The sequence below is a fragment of the Lepisosteus platostomus genome, chromosome 16, assembly GCF_059453375.1.
Source record: "Lepisosteus platostomus isolate fLepPlt1 chromosome 16, fLepPlt1.hap1, whole genome shotgun sequence".
NCBI classification, from domain to species: domain Eukaryota; kingdom Metazoa; phylum Chordata; class Actinopteri; order Semionotiformes; family Lepisosteidae; genus Lepisosteus; species Lepisosteus platostomus.
The window spans coordinates 20,112,872-20,130,683 of NC_142626.1; the positions used below are offsets into that span (position 1 = coordinate 20,112,872).

The 17,812-nt window shown below is 44.5% G+C and overlaps 2 long non-coding RNA genes across 3 annotated transcripts; one reads left to right on the top strand and one right to left on the bottom strand.

Moving 5' to 3' along the window:
* Positions 1-310: 310 nt before the first annotated feature.
* Positions 311-4,174, bottom strand: LOC148647007 (uncharacterized). Its single transcript, XR_015927612.1, has 4 exons — positions 4,054-4,174; positions 1,973-2,129; positions 1,771-1,884; positions 311-1,662 (listed from the first exon to the last, which is right to left on the bottom strand). It is a non-coding gene; the product is annotated as an uncharacterized LOC148647007 (long non-coding RNA).
* LOC148647008 (uncharacterized) lies at positions 3,622-11,400 on the top strand. 2 transcript variants are annotated; one of them, XR_015927614.1, is made up of 5 exons: positions 3,622-3,926; positions 4,110-4,160; positions 4,267-4,413; positions 4,525-4,610; positions 5,091-11,400. It is a non-coding gene; the product is annotated as an uncharacterized LOC148647008 (long non-coding RNA). The 2 variants fall into 2 exon arrangements; XR_015927613.1 differs by lacking the exons at positions 3,622-3,926; positions 4,110-4,160 and having other exon boundaries at positions 4,241-4,413.
* Positions 11,401-17,812: the final 6,412 nt, after the last annotated feature.

Genomic DNA, 17,812 nt, shown 5'->3' on the forward strand with positions numbered 1-17,812 from the left:
ATCCCTCACTTTAGGTGTGTGAAAGTGTGTATTGGTTTGGAAGGGGACCATGTCTGCCACGGGGTTGAGTGCGCTCTATTATAACCCTCGGAAATCAGGTAGTTACGGTGGCGCGGGGAGTCTGGTGCGGGCCGCGAGATCCCGGGGTGTGAGCAGCGCCAGCCGCGGCCGGGTGGTCGAGTGGTTGTCTGGCCAGGCTGCTTATACGCTGCACAAGCCGTGTCTCAAAAGCAGCAGGGGTGTAAGCACACACACACACACACTGACTGCGTAAAGTCTCGCGGAAAGAATTTGCAGGACAAACACCAAGTGAAATGTGAACCGCTTTATTTCAACAGTGGGTTTTCAAACACAGAAACAGCGCAGCAGCACTTTTCACACAAGTTACAGACTCCAGTTTGCAAGTATGTGAAATGTGAACCGCTTTATTTCAACAGGGTTTTCAAACACTGAAACAACGCAGCAGCAGTTTTTACACAAGTTACAGACTCCAGTTTGCAAGTATGTGAAATGTGAACCGCTTTATTTCAACAGGGGTTTTCAAACACTGAAACAACGCAGCACACATGTGTTACCGGCTCCTGTTTGCATTCAACAATTAAATGTTGGTGCGGAAAATTAGTTCGGTACGCGTAACCACCACCCCCACATTGCTGAGAAACTTTGCGGCATCTGAAAAAGCATTCATAACCCCCTTCCGCTCCCCGTGTCTAAAGCCATGCGAACCACACTGGGCGATCCGATCTAGCAGGGCAAAAAAATTTGCCTGCGTAATCAGCGGGATGGTGTTACCACAGGTTCTGTGCAAAACACGCTGTATTTTGGAATACACACTGTAGAACCCCCCAGGCTTCCTTTTCTGATCTGAAAACATCAGATCTGCAATAATTTCACTCAAGTTCTCGACATACACATCTATCTCTCTTAACAAATTTAAGGACATTAGCATTCGACTCTTTGTTTTGCATATCAAGCTTTGTAGAGAGAAGTGTGTAAAGCACTCTTAGTAAGAATTCAGATGTATACATTCGAAATTCTTCATTCTTCGGACGATAGCACACCTGGGTCTGTAAAACAGAGTGAAATCTGTATTCACATTTTACATAGATCTTTTTTTTTGCGTCTGTAAAAATAAGAATAGTGTTTCTTTTGCAACTCATCAAAAGTCACGTCTACTAATTTTTCATCCAGCTGTTCAAGGGTGGCGTGTACACGCTCGTGTGGGGAGCGGTCCTCAATTATATTTTTTAGCAACTGTTTTATGCACCGCTCAGTGTCATTTGTAATGGTGTACGAACCCAGACACCGGGCGGTGTACAGAACAGCCGATAAAATTCGGGCTAAACTGACAGACTTATAAATTTCTAAAGCGGCAAATGTCACGTCTTCACACCCATCTGCGTAGCCGCCAGACAGGCATGTGTGACCCCGCTGCCCGGGATGGTCAATCAAACAGGCCGGGCAGTCATCAACCAGGACCCCCTTTAAACAGTGTTTGAAGATTCAATAAACTACTCTTTTCACAATCTGGGGCATAACATCGGGCTCATTAGGGACATGGGCATCAGCTTTATTAACATTTGGGCGAACACACAAGCATAGACACGAGACATTCACTTGTGCCGGTAGGCTGAAGATTGACCCGTCCACATCCTCTTTATTCTATTAAAGGAAAAAGAAAAGGAAGGCTTAACAAAATAGACATGCATTGTACCTAAAATATCGAGCATTTAACGCACTTTTGAGCTAAGGTTTTTCGTTAATATTTACCATTTGTAGCATGGTATCATCGCTAGCACCCGGCTGTTCTTCAACATCTGGTACCCCAGCTGAACTCACACCCCCGCCGCTGTCACAGGGCACAGAGGGTGGGGTCGGGTTTTGCTAAAAAGAAGACCAAGTATTAAAATGACATACGCTAAGCACCGATACAACAATTCCACGATCAGAAAAAAATATTTTAGCCGCCTACCTCTTCACTTTGTAGAGTAGCGGACCCCATTGTTTCTCCACACAAAGAAGCCATCTTCGCAGCTCCCAAAAACGGGCGGTGTCTGACAGCTCCAGGGACGCGCTGCGACCCTGTCAAGCCGGAGCGTTTAAGAATATGCGCCAATGGCGTAACACGCCTACATAACACAAGACATTTTTCAATTGGTTGTGATGACCCCCCTGATTTATCGAGAGCGAAAAGTATTCACATATCAGTTTTAAAGTATTAACACACAATGCAAACACAAATGATGTGTTTCACCAGAAAATAAATTTTAAACACGCGGGGTTGGTCTTAAAGTTTTTAAAATAACGTAATAAGACACAGTTTATTTTTAATAACACATTCGCGACAGCTTTTTCGAAAGTTTGAGATAAATTTCCACACAGCGCAAGCATAAAAGTCTTTAAGGTATTAACAGGCAACAAATGATGGGGTGTTGTTATTCATACTTTAACGGATTGGTCCTAAAGTTTTAAAATTGTTTCCCAGTAGAGATAATTTGTGATGTTATTGGAGACGGGCGGTGTGTGTGGGGGATTAGTTAAAAGCTCTGGAATGCAGAGTGGGGGAGGGGGGCTAAAATTGACCCCAGGGAAAGTTTACAAACATTTTAAATTCACGTAAAGTTTTCTAATTTACAAGCACCACATGTATTTCACGCAAAAATGTTCTTAACATCGCATCGTGAAAAAATAAAACCTCAAAACGTCAAGCTTGGTTTGTGAACACGTCCCTATAAAGAACAGATACATAATAAAAAACATTTTGCTTGATAATATTCTTAGCGGTCTGTTGGTGAATCAAACACAGACACCGTGGCACATTTTCGCCACGTTTTAACAGCTATAAAATTTAGACACCGTTGTATGTCTTAAAATAATATAGATTTTAACATTATAACGATCTATATTCACTTATCAGTTTATAAGTTTTAAACTTTAAAAGTATTAACACACAACGCAAACACAAATGATGTGTTTCACCAGAAAATAAATTTTAAACACGCGAGGTTGGTCTTAAAGTTTTTAAAATAACGTAATAAGACACAGTTTATTTTTAATAACACATTCGCGACAGCTTTTTCGAAAGTTTGAGATAAATTTCCACACAGCGCAAGCATAAAAGTCTTTAAGGTATTAACAGACAACAAATGATGGGGTGTTGTTCTTCATACTTTAACGGATTGGTCTTAAAGTTTTAAAATCACGTAGTAGAGATAATTTGAGATGTTATTGGAGACGGGCGGTGTGTGGGGGTTAGTTAAAGGCTCTGGAATGCAGAGTGGGGGGGGGAACCCAGGGAAAGTTTACAAACATTTTAAATTCACGTAAAGTTTTCTAATTTACAAGCACCACATGTATTTCACGCAAAAATGTTCTTAACAGCGCAGCGCGAAAAAATAAAACCTCAAAACGTCAAGCTTGGTTTGTGAACATGACCCTATAAAGAACAGATACATAATAAAAAACATTTTGCTTGATAATATTCTTAGCGGTCTGTTGGTGAATCAAACAAAGACACCGCGGCACATTTTCGACACGTTTTAACAGCTATGAAATTTAGACACCGTTGTATGCCTTAAAATAATATAGATTTTAACATTATAACGGTCTAAAACATTTTCTAAAATGTTTCTTAAAATAATTTCTACAGACCAGTACGTGCACCCCCAACGATACCTAAGATTAATGGTTTTATGGGGGGGCCATGTGTGTTTCTTAGAAGAGAATGTTTATCGGATTGAGTATAAGTACCAGCGGTTTAACAGGCGAAGTTTTGGCTGGATTCCAATTCCTACAGTCTCACGTTATCGCCTAACTTGTCAGAATGGATCACGCCGATCAATTACAACAGTCTGAAGATAGTCTATTTACAGACTTAACACTGTTCGACTTGATAGACGAAGACGAGGATTCCACGAATTTCAGCGGTATGTATATCTGGCTTATTGTGAGACAATTACAACGTCACGGTGCATGTCTCGTGTTAGCTATAGTTACAAAACGTTGTATAATATTTGTATACTAGGCAATATTGAATGATTATAATGGAATTACCGGGGAGTTGTGCCGTAATGCGGTCGTGACTGTGTGTATCCATTCATTTCCATTAGCCCCGAAAACCACAGCTGTAAAAAGACCAGTTACGGCACAGCACAACACTGGTGAGTAATTACGACAATGTTTTGAATAACGCTTTACGACAATGTGAGTCTTAAAGACACAGGGGTATATACTCCACACCAAAACTCGTATGTGTCTATTCCGCAGACGCGGGCGAAGGGACAAGTCGCTACACATTTTAAAAACCTCGTTTGGGGTTTGCATTACCAACCCAAAACCTTGTGGAGACACATGCAGATGTTCACGTCATACCAGACGGTGCAGGGGATATTATCAGATCGCCTGAGAGAAGAGGTCGGTATTATATAAAACATTCTTTTAGCATGGCCATTTAAACGTGTCTATAATAAAAATCCCCACCGTTTTTCTATTTTTTCACTAATGGTATTTTCCCACTCCGTGCAGACCCCGGACTTTCAAAAAATAAACTGCGACGAGCCAACAAGTTAACTGGGGCAACGAGCTCAAATGTCTGAAATCAACAAGCAAAGGTTAATATAATTTAAGCGTGGTCAAGATGTGTTATGATCCACTTACGGTAAACGTTACTACTTTTGTTAGGATGTTAATTCGCTGAAAGATCCTACTTCGCGTAGTTTTCTGTTTGGGAGTGTTAAAAAACCTTATTTTAAAACTGCTTAGCTTTTAAAGTTTAAAGCGACTGGTCTGTGCGAGGGTCTACAGGCCGTTAACCACGCCACTTGACCCAGTAGCGCCACCACAGCCGTCAAGGAAACCGGTGTAACAACATGTCCGGGTAACTTGTTCCATTCACCCGCAGCACTTTGTGTAAGGATGCGCCACATGTGTGGCGTTTTTATCATAGTTATCGTAGTTTTCTGACTTTGACAGTTTAGATTTCATTGATTGTTGTGTTGAAAAGTCTTTTATTTTTATCACAGTGTAGTTTTCAGATTTTGAGATGTGGAGCATTGGCGTGGTAATAAAAAGTCTTTTATTTTTTCACACAGCAGCTGTATCGATGCGCGGCGAAACAAATGTGGCGGAAACGTCGGACCCTAAGGTGGTGACTGCATCGGAGACGGCTGTTAAGACGCTGACCAAAGCCAGACGTGTCAAGCCTTCGGAGCGAAATCATAACGTGCCTAAAGACTTGGTGTTGGGTGATGGGCTAGATTCAGTGTACGGTATTACACAGTCACTATCAACGGCGATCACTAATGAGGTGTCCAAAAAACGAGCTTTAGAGCGTCTAAGAGCGGTTTTAGCCGGTGTACAGACCTTGTTTCCAAAACAGATCCAGGTTTTCACCGCTAACCTCTTAGATATAATTTCTACAGAAGATGCCACTCTAAACTCAGGATTTCAGACCATGATGATGATATTTCATGCTTCATTGGTGCAAATCCCCGGTGATAAATGACTAAACATGCGGTCTAAAAAGTGCTTAAAAGACCGACCGCTTGCCACCATCAAGCGTTTGTACATAAATAAAAGAATTAAACTGGAAAAAGCATGTTTGTTGCGTCATCAAAGATTCAGAGAGAGGCATCAGATTTCCCAAGGGTCGCCCGAACCACGCAATGAGAATGCAGTGGTAGAAAATAACTTAAGGCCAGAGGGTGTTGTAGCAGAACAGGATGGCGGTAACCGAGAACCGGTTGTACTGAACGATCTGAATCAGGTTGGTGGCGGTGCAGGGGCGAATAGAGACCCCTTAGTTTTCCTGGAGCGTATACGTAGTTATAACAGGTCTTATAATAATTTTAGAGCAACAGAGCACCACGAAGAATTTCGTTTTGTTAATCTCGACAGAATAACCTCGTATGTACAGGCTATAGACGCTGTGCATGGTGCAGTCCAGAGAATATTGGATGAACTTTCTCCAAACATCGGGGCGAATGATTTTGTACAGCTGCGTTTGACTGGGGGTGGTTTTAACAAACCCTTGTTCTCACGCAGGAGACACCCCGGAGAATTAAATGCTGCCGATTTTTTAAGCCACATCTCAGACCTCTTACAGAGCCACACAGAGGTTCTCACCGATGACAGCCTCCGATTAGTGGTGACGATAGTTAGGAATATGCAGGGGGGTGCCCCCCGAAGATTTAAATCCGTTCTGTACAGCCGGGTAATTGCTCAGAAAAAAGCGCACCTTATCGATTTACATTACACTGTGTTTCGCCGGGAGTGTGTACGGTTTGTTGAATGAAGGTTGTACCGATGGGGAAATGTTACAGGGCGCTAAACGGATGCACAAAGAGTTGGGTTTTCCAGAGAATCTGAAAATTAGTTTGTCAGACATTACCGCTTTTGAAAAACATTTAAAGGTGGTCATTAAAATTTTGTACCACGACCAGGGTGATTGGAAATATTTTACAACGGGGCCCACACCACCAAATTCTAAAATAAGTTTTGTTCTACTGCATGAAGAGCATTTTTATGGGGTTTTAAATATTAAAGCTTTTGTGGGGGCGGCGTATTTTTGCACTAACTGCCATGCGGCGTATAGCCACAAGAACGCACACGCCTGTGTTAAAGCTTATAAAACCTGTTTAGATCCCCAGTGTTGCGAAATTGATGCTGAAATTCAGAATTGCCCGGCCTGTAAGGTCTTTTGTCGTAGCACTCAGTGTTTGGCGAGACACTTGCGGAATGCGGCGACGGGTGTTAGTAAGTGTGAGCGCAGGGTCTTTTGTGAGAAATGTGGGGTTTATAACCTCGCAAGTCACAAATGTAAAGAGAAACTGTGCTCGCGTTGTAACAACGTGATCGACACCCCTGACACACATTTGTGCTACGTACCGCCTTTGGACAACCCCAAAATTTCAAACAAGAACATTTTTTTCGACTTTGAATGCATGCAAGAAACAGGGACACACATACCAAATTACGTCCACGCCCTTCATATTGACAATAAACGAAGCTGGGAAGTTTATGGTGAAACTTGTCTGAAGGATTTTGTGTGTAAATTTATCGATAGACGTTTCAAAAACCATACGTTCAAATCGCACAATGGCAAGGGATATGACAATTACCTAGTGATCAGACAGTTGTTAGCTGAAAAGATGGACGTTGAACTAATTAATCAGGGTGGCAAGATAATGTGTATGACCGTAAAAGCTCTGAACATCAGATTTATCAATTCTTTAAACTTTCTGCCTATGAAATTAAGCAAACTGCCGGCCGCCATGGGGTTCCCCGAGTGTAAGGGTCATTTTCCACACTTGATGAACACTTCAGAAAACCAAAATTATGTCGGACCGATGCCTCTGCCAGAACTTTACGGCGTTAACTACATGCTGCTGAGCGAGAAAGCCGAGTTTTTGGTTTGGTATGAAGAATGCAGGGGAAGTGTGTTTAACTTACAGAGAGAGTTGAAACGTTACTGCCAGTTGGATGTGGCAATTCTAAGAGAAGGCTGTATCAGGTTTCGGGACGAGGTCATGAATATGACCAGACAGACACGCGTGACTGAGTCAGGGGCCGCCTGCGTTGTCTGCATCGACCCCTTTCAGTTTGTGACCATCGCTAGTGTCTGCATGGCCATGTTCAGACTTATGTTTTTACAGGAAGAGACGATTGCGTTGCTACCCCATGACAATTACCACCGCCAGCAAAAACGATTTTCTACACCCAGCATTCAGTGGCTTATGTATATCGAACACACAGAGCCCGTTAAAATCCAACACGCGTTAACCACGGCAGGTGAGTTCAAGGTTGGCCCATATTTTCTGGATGGTTATGCTGTAATTGACGGAGTGCCGACAGCCTTTGAGTTCAACGGTTGCTTTTTTCACGGTTGTAGCGTTTGTTATTGTGAAAACGATTTTAATCCGCTGACAAACACTACTTTTGGCTGGTTGTACAGAAAGACGATGGTTAAAATTAATTTTCTCAAAATGAGAGGTTTTAACGTGCGTGTTTTGTGGGAGCACGAGTTCAGAGACATGCTTGTTGAAAATGGGGGCTTGGGTAAATTTCTAACAGCCGCGCAGTTACCAGAGCCTCTGCAACCGCACGAGTCGCTTTTTGGGGGGAGAACAAATGCGATTTGTTTGTATTACACAGCGCAGCCCGGTGAAAAAATTCATTACTATGATTTCACCAGTCTGTATCCGTTTGTGAACAAAACTAAAAAATACCCACTGGGGCACCCCCGAATAATATATAACAACTTTGGAGATTTAAAACGGTATTTCGGTTTAGCGAAGGTGAAAGTTTACCCACCCAGACGTTTGTACTTTCCAGATCTTCCAGCCAAAATTGACAAAAAACTGTTTTTCACACTGTCGTACGTGTGCTGAAACAAAACAGACCACCCCCTGTGAGCACGGTGATGAAGATCGCACCTTGACTGGTGTCTGGTGCACCCCTGAATTACAGATGGCCTTAGATCTGGGGTATAGAGTGTGTAAAATTGACGAAATTTGGCATTTCGAAAAGGCCTCACACGATCTTTTTACCGACTACATCAAACTGCATCTGAAAAGGGAAACAGGAAGCTTCGGGGTTTCCAGAGTGGTGTACAGATGTCGCGAAACAACAAAGATATATCAGCGAATATTATGAAAAAGAGGGTGTCCGGCTGGACCCCGGCAACATTAAAAAGAATCCGGCCAAAAGACAGCTTTCAAAAATTGCCTTGAACAGTTTCTGGGGCAAGTATGGACAAAGAGACAATTTACCATAGACCACCATTGTGAGAAACCCCGATGAATTGTTCAGGTACTTATTTACGCCATATCATGAAGTGTCAGCCTGCGAGTTTATCGATGAAAACACAGCCTGTGTTACGTGGAAACACACTAAACACCACTATACGGGCCATTCAAACACTAACATTTTCATCGCTAGCTTTACAACCGCCTATGCCCGCTTGGAGTTATACAATCTGCTAAGTGCTTTGCAAGGCCGCTGTCTGTACCACGACACAGATTCCGTTATCTTTGTGAGCGGGAGGGTGAGTGGAATCCGGAACTGGGTGACTACTTGGGTGAGCTGACCAGCGAAATCGATGCTGGTCAACACATCACCGAGTTTGTATCAACAGGACCCAAGTCGTACGGGTACAAACTGTCTGGAGGGAAAGCCTGTTTAAAGGTAAAAGGCATTACGCTCAATGTGAACAATTGTGAAAAAGTTAACTTTGAGAGTCTGCGGGACTTGGTTTTTGACTATGGCGTTAACCTTTATGCAGAGTGCCGGGAATTTAAACACATTTCTATTCAACAGCCAATGATCGTGCGTGTTAAAAAGGATTGGCGCATTGAGACCCGGACCTTAAAGAAAACCCAGAAGGTGGTGTACGACAAGCGGGTGCTGCAAGAAAATTTGACATCGTTGCCCTACGGATATTAACACGATGGATGTCAGGTTAAAACACCCTTTTTCATGCATTTTGTCCGGACCCTCGAATTGCGGTAAAAGTTATTTTATAAAACAGCTCTTGGAGAGCGGTGATACCGTTATGACTCGTAAACCCGAAAACATAGTCTGGTGTTACAGCTGCTGGCAACCTCTATACAACGAGTTGCTTGTGAAATTTCCATACATTCAGTTTATAGAAGGACTACCGACGTCGTTTTCCGACGACCGGCTACTGCCGCCGGGTAGTGTAAATTTAATTATAGTTGATGATTTGATGGAGTCTGCGTGTGAAAATAATGAGATAGAAAAAGCTTTTACCAAATACGTACACCACCGAAATCTCAGCATCATGTATATCGTCCAAAATGTGTTTTGTCAAGGCCGGAAAAGTAGAACCATAGCGTTAAATACAAAGTACATGGTGCTGTTTAAAAACCCTAGAGATAAACTACAGATTACAACCCTGTCCCGGCAGATGTACCCCGGTAAAGCCAAATTTTTTTTGGAAGCGTTCGATGATGCTACTAAAAAAACTTTCGGTTACTTGTTGGTGGATTTAAATGCAGACACCCCAGATGACTATCGCTTGCGAACAGGTCTTTTCCCCCCAGATGTACCCACGGCTTATGTATTTAAAAAATCTAAAAGTCGGTGATCTCACAACCACAGACTCAGTCGAAAAAACACGTTCGGGGCGTCGTCATGTCTTCACGCGTTCGGAGAAACCTGACTCTCTTAAATTTTCTGGTAAAAGCCGCCCCCAAGCAGCGGAAAGCTATTTTCTGCGGAATTACAAATGATCTTGTACAGGCCATAGCTGAAATCACCTTGAATACCTTGAAAGGGAACATACCGTTATCTGCTAAGCAGTTTGGGACCCTGAAGAGAAAGCGTAAACTTATAAAGACTTTGAGTCGAAAGGGTCTTTCTCTTAAAAGAAAGAGACTCTTGGTGAACCAGTCTGGTGGTTTTATCGGGACCCTGTTGAGTATTGCAGTACCACTGATTACGGGGCTTCTACAACGTCAATAATGGAGCACGCTGAAAAAATGTACCTGGTACCTCAGAAACAGCTCGACCGACTCCGAGAGCGGTCTGGGTTCGAAAGCGATGCAAGAAAAATAACAGCCCGTCGGTTGGATGATGAAATGCGTGACATTCTGCAGAACTCGCATCTGGCCGAATATGAAAAAGTGAAATTGTACAGCCAGGTGTTACAACGGTATTTGACATTAGTACGCCAGGAGACTTCCGAAAAGGGGACTTTAACCGTTGTACTACCGGAAAATGCACCCACCGAACTATCACGCACGTTAGCACAACCGCCGTCATCGAGCGAGGCTGACTTTGGGTATATTTTGGACAGCGTGTCTCAGCGGTTCCGGAGAAATGCCGAGATATTGTTAAAGACCATGGCCCGCAATGAACCATTAATAGCCTGGAATGAAAAAGGGGAATTTGTGTACAAGGGGGCACCCGTTGAGGGCTCTCACATGATTGATCTTGTCAGGGCTCTCACGCAGCAGCAAGCAGTTGCTGTCGGTAAGAAGCCAAAAGGTTGGGATGTGTTCATGGAGGCTATGGCAGAAATCAACGTGCCGGGCACCCTGCTAGCCAACGCTGGTAACCGAGAGCTACTTGAAAAACTCAAGGCTGCCCCGCCGGGGTGTGCAGCGTCGGTCAAAACTTTAAAACAACCGGTAGAGTTGTCGACGGTCGACCCGGTCTCTAAGATAACCGCTGAAAGGAGACAATCATTAATACCTAGACCCACATGGTTGTCTTTGTAACATTTTTTCTCTGGGTATGTGTGTTTGTGTTAAATGACTTGAAATGTATATTAAAAAGCATGCGCAATATGTTTAAAAATGGTTTGTCTGTAACATGTATTAAAAAAAGCTTGAGCGCTATAACAGCGAATGTATAATAAAAATATTGTGTTGATTTTCATTCATGTTTTGTGTTCTTTTTAAATAATAACCACCCAGACGTCGAAATGGTTCGATTTCATTTTATATTTTAGACGATCGATTAACATTTATGACATGTTTTAAATTGTCGTAAACACCCGCATAATTGAACATTCGTATTTTCAAAGGGCTTGAATGGGTACAGGGGTCTCCGTCTCACACGACGTCGGTTTTTCAGAAACATTTCCACCAGGCGGTCATTCTGGATTGCATTCGTAGAATAAAGTTCTAAAATGTTTCTAAAAGATAAACCTTTACATCTATGGTATAGAAAAAAGACGCAATGTAGACCGCAGGTCACTGCAAAAGAATCTTGCAATTGTCTGTTGTTGTAAAATATGGAGTTAGCATTTCTGTTTAAGAAATCAATAATGTTCTTGGGAAAGAAAAGGCTTCGGGTGAAAATCCGTAGGAGTCGAAAAATTCTGCGCCCTCGTCGTCGGGTAAGTAAATAGCCAGCCAGTGTTCACCGGGGCGGTCGTGTGGGTGAGTATTAACTATTAAACACAACGGGCGCCACGCCAGTCTCTCGCGTGGTAGGGCATCACTGGGGAACATGCCTAGAAAACTGTCTCGGGTGTAGCGGTCTCGGGTTAGAATGTCTTCCAGCTGTTTGGTGTTCATCTTTATGTGCAGGTTGTGTGGCCTCCCGTGCTTTTTAGCTGAAGTCGTAAATGACTTGACGTCTCATATCCAGCTCTATCACGTTGTCGAACAGCGCGTACACAACCATGTTAACTGTAGTGGGTAGCGGTAGCGCGAAGTGTATTTCAGCTCTCAGATTACCCGTTTTGATAAGTGAATAATGTCCTGTGCACTCGTCGTCGGGGCTGAGGTTGAAAGCGAACAATGTGTAACAATGTGCGCGCGTACTCCTCGCGGTCCACCAGAAGTGGTTTGTCTTTCAGACGCTTCCCGGCTGTTTCCACCAGATTAAAATATTCACAGACGCAATGTCCATTCTGGAAGTCTGGTTGAAGCAGTTTAGTGGGGATTTGTTCACTGTCCGCGTAGAGAGCCAGAAAGTTAATGTTGTAGTGTTTAAAATTGAAGGGGTTTTGGGTAAAACTGCCGCTGAATGCCGTGTTGTCCACAAACCCCAAAATGACCACTTTGGGTAACTGTCCGAGAAAGAGGTTTTCTTGGTTACACACACGGCTCCCTGCAGGCAGGCTGAAGACTTTCATCTGTACGCGGTCTATGGGGTATTTAGCGTTGGCCGGCAGGAGTGCTTCGGCGTGTCCCAGTCTGACCCTGGGTGACACTCTGACTCTTTTCACAAACAAAGATGCAGAGAGTACGCTCAGTTTGTGTTCTCCGGCGTTGTTCATTAAGCAGAAAGCATCTCTGTTTCGCGTGAGTTTTATTTTCAGGTCAACGCCATTCAGTAGTAGTTTGTCCTGAAAAAACAGGTCGGCGTGAATGTGACCCAGGAGCTCCAGTATTCGGCTTTGCGTCGTGTATGATGCTCTTTTTCGGAACCCCTGATTGGGACCATCCAAAATTGTGGACTCGTGTTCTCCGGCTGTGTCTTTGTAAAAGAGCCCTGTTGAATACTGCGTCTTCAGCGTCTCTTCTCTGTAGTTCAGGACCGACTCTATAAAGGCTCTGTAAGGATAGCAGTTGTTGCTCTGGCTGATCAATCGGTCTCCTACGGTGATGTCAACCTGGCTGAAGATGGCTGCGATGGGGTAATTCACCAGGCTCACACGGGCTGCCGCATCAATGTCCCGACCGTCTGCTTCCGTTATTTTACAGGTCAAATAGAGCAGGGTGTTGTTTAAATCTAAATAATCTTCTCCGTTGCCTGCGACGTAGAACTCCAGAGGTGCGTTTTCCGTTAGGGCCGTGAGGGGTGGAACTTCTATGTAAAAGCTTTTCTCGACGCTTGTTTGGGTAGGTGCTAATTGAAATATGTCCAGCTCCGACTTGGCGCATTCTGCAGACCCGCCGTGAACAAAAGCCATGTTTAAAATATGTCTCGTTTTGTGTCTCGTTGATTGCGGTGTGTCACGCTCTTCTTCACGGTCGACCTGAAGCTTTTATGAGTTGCCTGTCTGCGCTTAGCCGTTCTTTTATCAGGTTTTGGCAGCCCCCGACGGTGAGATGATGACGTCTGTCTTTTTCTCTTGACACCCCTGCGGATGTATGCTAGACCCGAACCTTCCTGCTGATGTGCAGCCACCTTAGACATGACCGCGCTTGAAACTTTGCCGACCACGTCTTTGGCTATTTTTTTAGCTGCTGATGCCATGTGCCAGCTATTTCAAACCCGCGTTTCAGAAAAGGCACGGCTTTTCTAAATAGCACTCTGAAAATACCCCCGATACCAGCGCCGTACTGAACCGGTAGCCCTGAAAATCCTGGTAATCCATAACCAGCCTGTTGTTTGTAGTAGTGCGTATACAAAGAAGGATCCCCGTAGCTCTTGATGACCGTCATCCTTTCAGATGTTTGTCACTTTCACAGGTCTGAAATGCAGCTTGACGATGACCTTTCCAAATGCAAATGACACGTGTTCGTTTTGATCCGTCTTTTTTCAATAGTGATGTTGTTAAAATGGTCGATGCTCACCGGCACGTAATGGAGTTTGTCGTACAATACTGTGACGAATTCACCATCCACGCCTCTGAAGGGCACACAACGCAAAAGCGGTGCGTAGACGTCACCTATTAACTGGTGTTCTATGATATCGGTGTATATATACATGATGTTAAATCCGCAGTCATATCGACGGGGTGCGGTGATTTTACACCCGCGACACCCGAATTGAAACCCAACATCCGCGCTAGGCGGTTACGCACCTGCATAACAAACCGTTTATCACTAACAATCCTTACCGACCGGCTAATGGGGTTGTATTTAAGACTTACAGCCGTTAACTTGGATTTTTCAGCAGCCCGTTTCATTTCATGCAAGAGCTGCTCGATGTTGCCGTAGTACCCTCTCGGTAAGGTACAGGTCCAGATAGTCTTGAGCTCCTCGCTGACGAACAGAAAAACTTCGTCTTCATCAAAAGTGTTTAGTGTATGCGGATAGTGCAGCTCGACCAGGCCCACTTCCCAGCCGCCGTCCAGGTCAATCGCCTTTGCCAGATGCTCTGTGAAGCACGCGTTAGTGTTCTTTGGAAACATCTTTGAGGATGAATTACTAGCCAGCGTCACATAGAAACCATTGGGGTTCATTTTTCACCACCTCTATATGTCTCGGACCTCAGAGGCCTTCACCCAACTATTGAATTTATCGCTCCAGCCGCGCCACTTTACCAAAAGCTGTTTGTTTTTGCCACGACCCCTGGCTGCTAAAATCGTTTGGATGCGGTAGACGTTCTCAACATCTGGGTTTATCTTCTGTAGCTCTTCGGCATAGAAGGAGCCCTTAATGTCGTCGCCTGCGTAGTCCTGCAGTTTGTAATAGGGTCTCAGAGCCGCGGTCCGCTCTTTGACAATGAAAATTTCATCTGTGAAGGTCTGTTCATATCCCTTCTCAAACACTTTATTTTGGACACCCGCACGCGATCACCCACATTAATTTAAAACTTTGACGGTTTTGTCTTAAAGTGCTCATCATAGACCGTTCTCCACACCTCAAGGGAGTTGTCGAACGTAACAGAAGCCGGGGTTCGTTTAATAGTCTTGTGGTAACTATGGTTATAAGCGTAAATAAGATCTGAAAGGACGTCGATATATCGAAAGGTGTTTTTGTGTGTCAGGTACCTCCACATTTTTGTTTTAATAGTTCTGTTAAACCTCTCGACCACGCTAGCCTTCACATCGCTGGCCGTAACGAAATGTTCAATATTCTCACGTTTGAGAAAATTTTGGAAGGTCCTGTTAAGAAATTCTTTACCCTCGTCCGTTTGTAGCTTTTTAGGAGCACGCCCCTCTTGCAGTATATTTCGGAAGGCGCCTGTCACGGCCCCTCCAGTCTTGGTTTTCAGCGGCACGGCCCAAGCGTATTTAGACAGCATGTCTATACACATTAAGATGTAACAGAAACCGTCGTTGAACTCGCGGTGTTCTCTCATGTCCACCAAGTTGGCCTGCCACTGCCAGTCCATTTCGGACACCAGCGTCCTGTTTCTCTTAAAACGTACGCGCGCCGGCTTGTGCAGCGTATAAGCAGCCTGGCCGGACAACCACTCGACCACCCGGCCGCGGCTAGCGCCGCTCACACCCCGGGATCTCGCGGCCCGCACCAGACTCCCCGCGCCGCCGTAACTACCCGATTTCCGAGGGTTATAATAGAGCGCACTCAACACCGCGGCAGACATGGTCCCCTTCCAAACCAATACACACTTTCACACACCTAAAGCGAGGGATGCGCCGCCTTGGGGCTTTGGGACCCTGAGGCGCCGGACCGTCCGGGCGGGAGTGGAGGCGGGAGTTCCGCCCCACACCATTGGCTCCTGAGGGGGCGGGAAATGCAAAAATAACAACACGACATTTGCTAGCAAGGGGGCGGGACAGCCAACCACGGCAGACGACCATTGGCTGGGAAAGGGGGCGTGGTACCTGTCAAAAGTTTGATGAAAGGTGTCGCTTTATACTACTGGTACGCAAACTAGAGAAGCTTGGTATTGTAAGAAAAACCGGTTCAGGGACGCCAAATATGTAATCATAGTGGCTCTCTGAAGGCACCAGTTCTGTAGGGTTTGGGCATTTACTGAGACAATTATTAATTGTAGCAGTAAATCACAAAGTTGATTCTTTTGATGGCTTTAGAGTCCAACCATGCGACATAACTCAAACAACGCACACACACAGGTACTAATACACGAGGATACATTTATTAATACATAGAATATGCATATAAACCTAACATATCTTATCGAGAGGGTTATCAGAATACAAAAGATATATATTCAATCAGTTACAAAGAGTTACATATATCAAGAGGACATACGTTCAGTATATCATTCATTAAGACCGTTTCATAAATGAACTTGGTTATAACTTCTACATTAGATACTCAAAACAAGTACATAACTCTTAGGAATTAAATTGATATCAACTGGTTGGGATAACAATTGAATTCTCGAGCTGTAATGCAGTGAAGTTGAATACTCATCCAATCTCTGGGGATTCAGATCTCCTGCGGGCACAAAGAAACAATTGCAGGCTGTTGCTGTCCAATCCGCGCTCTCTGGCTCCGTGCCAGGCTGTGCTGTGCGGCTTGCGACGGTGCGCTGCTGATGCTCACTGTTGGCTTTAACTAGCAAAGTTTGTGCACAGGAGAAAAGATGACTGTGGGTCCCAGCAAGTCAGGAAGAGGACCGGTTCGTTCCTGGTGAAGAGCTAGTTCTGAATAGTAATTCAGCTGTCCACAGTTCCGACCTGTTCACGAGTCCTGCTGCTGGTTACTCTCTGGCAACCTCCACTCTAGACTCTTAGAACAAAGGAAAGTTCTGGCACTCGGACACACTGGCCGTTCCGTGGTTGTCCGGGCTGAGTCTCAGGATGGTCAGGAGGCGCGCTGCGAGAATGTCCTGCCCTTGGGATTCTCCTTTGAATTCCCGTTAGAATTGTTGAATCTGAATCTGAATCTGAATCTCACAGGCTCTCTGTGTTGCCTGTTTTTACCTGGAGGAACTTCAGCTCATTGATTGGCTGAAAGTTCCATGGGCATCAGAGTCCCACGTGGGTTACTCGGCCCTACCAGTCCCTGATTGGTTGATCAAGGTGAGATATGAGTCACTTACTCCTGACACTTAGTAATGCAGTCCAGATGTCCAACTGGCACTCCCTAGACAGATAGGCGCCAATGGATGACCATTGACAATGATAGCCAGGCTTAGCTAAGTGCATCCCCCTTTGGGAGCTGTCCTTATCAAAAGAAAACATCTTGCATGAATAGTTTCTCTGTGGCTGCACCACAGAGATGAACAGAGAAATGGGGCCTCATTTGGGAAGCTCAGAAACACTTAATTCTGCCTTATTAATAAGCCTCGCCGCTACAGTATGTTCCTATCTCTTATGTTCTGGATAGCGGGGAAGTAGGCATCACATGATCTGTGGAGATTTGTTAAGGAGAGGAGCTGTGTGACCCAGATTAGGAGCTGATCCAGTGTTGATATGGAGTACAAGTACTGTAGATGGGCTGCTGGCTTGAGAGGGTGGAGCAACATATCAGACTTTGCTTCACTGGTCCAGTTCAGCTGTTTGGTACTTCTTCTCATTGACATACTGGCTTCCTTGTGTGTTGTTGTCCCGATCCTAACTTCCTGTCCTCCTGGGCCTAACTTCCAATTATGGTTCTTAGCTTGCCCAATTTATTAGCCTCAGACAAAGACATTCCAAAGTCTCATCTGTCAGGGTTCTAGTTGGCCAATTCAAAACTGAGATTTGCACATCTCTCCTTCAGGAATTTTTATTGCTTCTATCAGGAGAGAG